Below are 7,063 nucleotides of genomic sequence, written 5' to 3' on the forward strand. Positions count from 1 at the left end.
TAGTGGCAGTATACAGTATGTCAGTTTTAGTACAGCAGACATAAAACAAGTACTTTATGTTATGTACATTGTTCTATACATTAACCCTTAAAGGACCCAGACATTATTTTTCACTTTTGTTTTTATTCCTCCCATTGTTCCAAAAGTCATAACTTATTTTGACTTCTGTCGATATAGACATATGAAGGCTTGTTTTTGGGGGAACGAATTGTGTTTTTTAATAATGCCCTTCATTTTATCATATAATGTATTGAAAAACGAGAATTCAATTGGGGTGAAATTGTGACAAAAAAAAAATACAATTCCACAATTTTTTTCTCAATTTGTTTTTACATTGTTCATTTTGAATCTTTTAGTGGTTAAAAAAAAAATCAGAACCTTGTAAAAAAAAATGTGTTTGTGTTGTTTTCTGAGACCTGTGACTTTTTTTTCAATGGAGCTGTGTCAGGGCTTTTTTTAATGATCTGAGATGACAATTTTATTGATACAATTTTGGCTATGGAGTTTTGATCAATTTTTATTCTTTTTTTGGTGGGGAGGTGTAAGTGTGGTAATTGGAAAATTGCAATTTTTGCATTTTGATTCTTTTATTTTTATAGTGCTTAACATATGGTTTGCATAATTCAAGATTTTGATAGATCAGACTTTTTCAGACAGAAAGATACCAAATGTTTAATTTTTTTACTTTATTTTTGAAGGAAGAAAATAAGTTGATCTAATATATAAATATTTCTTAAAACATTTTTTTTATTTTTACTTTATTTTTTAGTTCCCCAAAGGACTTGAACCTACAATTGTTTGATCACTTATACTATATACTGCAATATCAAATATTGTAGCATATAGAGAACCTATAGCCGAACTTCAATGAAGATCAAAGATGGCAGTTACTGGGGCCCTCAGTTACAGGGTCCAATGGCATTATTTAAATGATACTGACAGTGATTAACAGTGGTATTTAGATGGTTAAATTGAAACAACCGGAGCTAGCTTTGATCGATGTATAAAGGAGGGTCGGCCCCTGAGCCAGGATCATACAATTCTTAGTGAAGTATGCTGAAAATAGATGTCATAGCTAGAGATGAGCAAACCCGAACTTAAAAGTTTGGGGTTTGTACCGGGCAGTTAGTGTCTCCCGGAAGTCTGTTGCAATGTTCGGAGTTCCAGAAGAATTCCGGGGAGAGAGAATATATTCCAGCCCAAAATTTCGTGTCCCCATTGTTTTCAAGTTCGGGTACCGATGAAAATCACATGACACTTGTCCGTTTTTTCGGTCCAGAAATCGGACCGCTTTTTTTCTCACATATGGGTATGAGCCCTTAGGCCCAGATTCATTAATTGTTTTTTTTTCTCAGTCATTTTTCTTTTGTGGTATTAGCTGTCTTTTTTGCGCCAAATTCATCAAAATGGTGCATGCGATTCATCAATTTGACGCAAACTAAAAAAAAGTTTCTTTTCCAGTCTTTTCCTGTTTGTTTATTTTGTACCAAGTTTTTGATATACTCTGAAATACACCAGGGGACTGGAGTGAAATTTTGTGACTTTTTAAAAGTCGCAATTGATGAATCAGGTGACATCTGGATTTGCTAAACTCTGCCTAAAGAGGAAAATCTTTCTTTTTAGAAAAGTTTTTCTTTTCCTGAAGCATTTCCTGAAATGTGTTTTAAGAGTTTCGAGATTTTTTCTGCATTAGTGCTTTTTTGTAGTCTTTAGATTTAGCAGTTCCTAGTTTGGAGCATTTTCCATCAGAAGTGACATGCATTTGTTTTTCCATCAATGAAGGAGAGGTGCTGGATTGGCCCCCACAGTCCTCAGACCTCAACTGTCTGCGGACTGTGGGGGCCAATTCAGCACCTCTCCTTCATTGATAATTAGTCTGCATAATTAATCATATGCTAAATATTTGCAAGCAAGAAACTAACGACCACAGTCGCAGAAGTTGTGACCGGGACCGTGCGGGTGGGGGTCCCGCCGACACAGGCACAAACATCAACTGGATATGCATCGGGTCCATGAGCGGCAATACATACTGCAGGCTGATCAGAGGCCAGCAGCTGATGACAGCGTGCACGTGACATATACAGTACAGACCAAAAGTTTGAATACACCTTCTCATTTAAAGATTTTTCTGTATTTTCATGACTATGAAAATTGTACATTCACATGGAAGGCATCAAAACTATGAATTAACACATGTGGAATTATATACTTAACAAAAAAGTGTGAAACAACTGAAAATATGTCTTATATTCTAGGTTCTTCAAAGTAGCCACCTTTTGCTTTGGTGACTGCTTTGCATGCTCTTGGCATTCTCTTGATGAGCTTCAAGAGGCAGTCACCGGAAATGGTCTTCCAACAATCTTGAAGGAGTTCCAGAGATGCTTAGCACTTGTTGGCCCTTTTGCCTTCACTCTGCGGTCCAGCTCACCCCAAACCATCTCGATTGGGTTCAGGTCTGGTGACTGTGGAGGCCAGGTCATCTGGCGTAACACCCCATCACTCTCCTTCTTGGTCAAATAGCCCTTACACAGCCTGGAGGTGTGTTTGGGGTCATTGTCCTGTTGAAAAATAAATGATGGTCCAACTAAACGGAAACCGGATGGAATAGCATGCCGCTGCAAGATGCTGTGGTAGCCATGCTGGTTCAGTATGCCTTCAATTTTGAATAAATCCCCAACAGTGTCACCAGCAAAGCACCCCCACACCATCACACCTCCTCCTCCATGCTTCACGGTGGGAACCAGGCATGTAGAGTCCATCCGTTCACCTTTTCTGCATCGCACAAACACACGGTGGTTGGAACCAAAGATCTCAAATTTGGACTCATCAGACCAAAGCACAGATTTCCACTGGTCTAATGTCCATTCCTTGTGTTCTTTAGCCCAAACAAGTCTCTTCTGCTTGTTGCCTGTCCTTAGCAGTGGTTTCCTAGCAGGTATTTTACCATGAAGGCCTGCTGCACAAAGTCTCCTCTTAACAGTTGTTGAAGAGATGTGTCTGCTGCTAGAACTCTGTGTGGCATTGACCTGGTCTCTAATCTGAGCTGCTGTTAACCTGCTATTTCTGAGGCTGGTGACTCGGATAAACTTATCCTCAGAAGCAGAGGTGACTCTTGGTCTTCCTTTCCTGGGGCGGTCCTCATGTGAGCCAGTTTCTTTGTAGCGCTTGATGTTTTTTGCAACTGCACTTGGGGACACGTTCAAAGTTTTCCCAAGTTTTCGGACTGACTGACCTTCATTTCTTAAAGTAATGATGGCCACTTGTTTTTCTTTTCTTAGCTGCTTTTTTCTTGCCATAATACAAATTCTAACAGTTTATTCAATAGGACTATCAGCTGTGTATCCACCAGACTTCTGAATAACACAACTGTTGGTCCCAACCCCATTTATAAGGCAAGAAATCCCACTTATTAAACCTAACAGGGCACACCTGTGAAGTGAAAAAAATTTCCGGTGACTACCTCTTGAAGCTCATCAAGAGAATGCCAAGAGTGTGCAAAGCAGTCATCAAAGCAAAAGGTGGCTACTTTGAAGAACCTAGAATATAAGACATATTTTCAGTTGTTTCACACTTTTTTGTTAAGTATATAATTCTACATGTGCTAATTCATAGTTTTGATGCCTTCCGTGTGAATGTACAATTTTCATAGTCATTAAAATACAGAAAAATCTTTAAATGAGAAGGTGTGTCCAAACTTTTGGTCTGTACTGTATACCAGAATGGGGGATATACCAGGATGGGGCCCAGGATAAAGGACATACATACCAGGATGGGGCTCAGGATAAGGGACATATATACTAGGATGGGGGATATATACAGTGGGGAAAATAAGTATTTGATACATTGCCGATTTTGCAAGTTTTCCCACCTACAAAGAATGGAGAAGTCTGTAATTTTTATCGTAGGTACACTTCAACTGTGAGAGACACAATCTTAAAAAAAATCCATAAAATCACATTATATGATTGTTACATCATTAATTAGCATTTTATTGCATGAAATAAGTATTTGATCATCTACAACCAGGAAGAATTCTGGCTCTCACAGACCTGTTAGTTTTTTTTTAAGAAACTCTCCTCCTATGCACTCATTACCTGTATTAATTGCACCTGTTTGAACTCGTTACCTGTATAAAAGACACCTGTCCCCACACTCAATCAATCACACTCCAACCTCTCCACCATGGCCAAGACCAAAGAGCTGTCTAAGGACACCAGGGACAAAATTTTAGACCTGCACAAGGCTGGGATGGGCTACATGACAATAGCAAGCAGCTTGGTGAGACGATCACAACTGTTGGCACAATTATTAGAAAATGGAAGAAATACAAGATGACTGTCAATCTTCCTCGGTCTGGGGCTCCATGCAAGATCTCGCCTCATTGGGAAAGGATGATTCTGAGAAATGTCAGGAATCAACCCAGAAATACACAGAAGGACCTGGTCAATGACCTGAAGAGTGCTGGGACCACAGTCTCAAACATTACCGTTAGTAATACACTACGCCATCATGGCTTAAAATCCTGCAGGACATGCAAGGTCCCCCTGCTCACGCCAACAAATGTCCAGGCTCGTTTGAAGTTCGCCAATGACCATCTGGATGATCCAGAGTAGGCATGGGAGAAGGTCATGTGGTCAGATGAGACCAAAATAGAACTTTTTGAAATTAACTCCACTCGCCATGTTTGGAGGAAGAAGAAGGATAAGAACAACCCCAAGAACACAGTCCCAACCATGAAGTATGGTGGGAGAAATATCATACTTTGGGGGTGCTTTTCTGCAAAGAGGACAGGACAACTGCACCATATTGAAGGGAGGATGAATGGGGTTATGTATCACGAGATGTATCGCAAGATTTTGGCCAACAAACTCCTTCCCTCAGTAACGGCATTGAAAATGGGTCGTGGCTGGGTCTTCCAGCATGACAATGACCCGAAACACACAGCCAGGGCAACTAAGCAGTGGCTCCGTAAGAAGCATTTCAAGATCATGGAGAGGCCTATCCAGTCTCCATACCTGAATCCAATAGAAAATCTTTGGAGAAGTTGAAACTCAATGTTGCCCAGCGACAGCCCCGAGATCTGGAGAAGATCTGTATGGAGGAGAGGACCAAAATCCCTGCTGCAGTGTGTGTAAACTTGGTCAAGAACTACAGGAAATGTCTGACCTCTGTAATTGCAAACAAAGGTTTCTGTACCAACTATTAAGTTCTGTTTTTCTATTGTATCAAATACTTATTTCATGCAATAAAATGCAAATTAATTACGTAAAAATCATACGATTTTCTGGATTTTTTTTTAAGATTCTGTCTTTCACAGTTGAAGTGTACCTACAATAAAAATTACAGACCTCTCCATTCTTTGTAGGTGGGAAAACTTGCAAAATCGGCAATGTATCAAATATTTATTTTCCCCACTGTATATACTAGGATGGGGCCAGAATGAGGGACATATTTACCAGGATGGAGGGCATATACAGTCATGGCCAAAAGTTTTGACACCCTTGAAATTGTTCCAGAAAATGAAGTATTTCTCTCAGAACATTAAGGCAATTTCAAATGTTTTGTTATACACGTTTATTTCCTTTGTGTGTATTGGAACAACACAAAAAAACTGAGAAAAAATGGCAAAATGGACATAATTGTTGGCACCCTGAACTTAATATTTGGTTGCACACCCTTTGGAATAAATAACTGCAATCAATCGCTTCCTATAACCATCAACAAACTTCTTACACCTCTCAACTGGAATTTCGGACCACTCTTCTTTTGCAAACTGCTCCAGAACTCTCATATTTGAAGGAGCCTTCTCCCAACAGCAATGTTAAGATCTCTCCAGAGGTGTTCAATGGGATTTAGATCCGGACTCATTGCTGCCACTTCAGAACTCTCTAGCGCTTTGTTTCCATCCATTTCTGGGTGTTTCTTGAAGTACGTAAGGAAATACGTGGCACTCCTAAAGTTTCGGGTGCTCAGATAGGATTCCACTCCGCTTATAGCTAGAACAAGAATCTGGCACTCCAATTTTCAGTTAGAAGATTTCAAAAATAATTTCTTTATTATCAAGATTCATCAAATTAAGTTGGCGTTTCGGCCTCATGCGGCCTTCATCAGAACTGTGAATATAATTGATACAAGTGCATATGAGTATAAACTCCATAACTCAATGTATACAGGAAAATAGTTAATTCATACATGAATCCAATATAAGGTAATAGTTACAGAAACATTATGTAGAAAAGAAAGCAATAGTCAATCACAGATATTATTAGTATAGAGGAAAATGGCTGCATTCCATGGTAATGATAGCCAGACATAGAACAGAAAAATGAATACAGTGAAGAAAGTAGTAATGCATAAAACATTTGTAATGCATAAAACATTTGTTACCAAGGGTCTGCCCAGTAGGTACAGGGAGAATCAACTAGTGGCTGCAAGAGAGAAAGTATAAAATGGCATACATCACTATACACGTGTAGACAACCGTGTTATGACATTTATGTGCAGCCTCTGTAACTCAGCATTACTCACCAGGGTCATAAAGAGGAAGAATGTGTCAGTTGACAGCGCTATAGGAAGAAAAGCACTACCGTGCTGTGTGCGATGCGCTGTATGTCCCTGGTGTGAGGCATATTTATATACAGTCCCCATACTTCCGGAGCGCGGCGCTGATCAGGCGCCGCGGTGTCACGTGATAGTTAACACTGCGCGTCACCGGAAGTGACTTGTAAGGAAGAGGAAGTGTCGCCGCACGGCGCCATATTGGTGGGCTCTGAGTGGGGTCACATGATATGTGGTGTGGCACCTCCTCCGGAGTGAAGATGGGGATAATGCATCGGGCAGGATAGCGGGGGATGTGTGTTAATATACTGGTGCGGATGAATTGTAGTTATAATAACTGCAGAACTGTGATTGACTATTGCTTTCTTTTCTACATAATGTTTCTGTAACTATTACCCTAGATTGGGATTCATGTATGAATTAACTATTTTCCTGTATACATTGAGTTATGGAGTTTATACTCATATGCACTTGTATCAATTATATTCACAGTTCTGATGAAGGC

At 39.8% G+C, this 7,063-nt stretch overlaps 1 long non-coding RNA gene across 1 annotated transcript; it reads right to left on the minus strand.

The window, feature by feature from the left end:
* Positions 1-5,654: 5,654 nt before the first annotated feature.
* Positions 5,655-6,661, minus strand: LOC141174500 (uncharacterized). Its single transcript, XR_012252895.1, has 3 exons — positions 6,529-6,661; positions 6,388-6,428; positions 5,655-6,113 (listed from the first exon to the last, which is right to left on the minus strand). It is a non-coding gene; the product is annotated as an uncharacterized lncRNA (long non-coding RNA).
* Between the last annotated feature and the right edge of the window lie 402 nt (positions 6,662-7,063).

This window comes from Phyllobates terribilis, unplaced genomic scaffold, assembly GCF_046119375.1.
Source record: "Phyllobates terribilis strain yellow unplaced genomic scaffold, ASM4611937v1 Scaffold_13__5_contigs__length_258822181, whole genome shotgun sequence".
NCBI lineage: Eukaryota > Metazoa > Chordata > Amphibia > Anura > Dendrobatidae > Phyllobates > Phyllobates terribilis.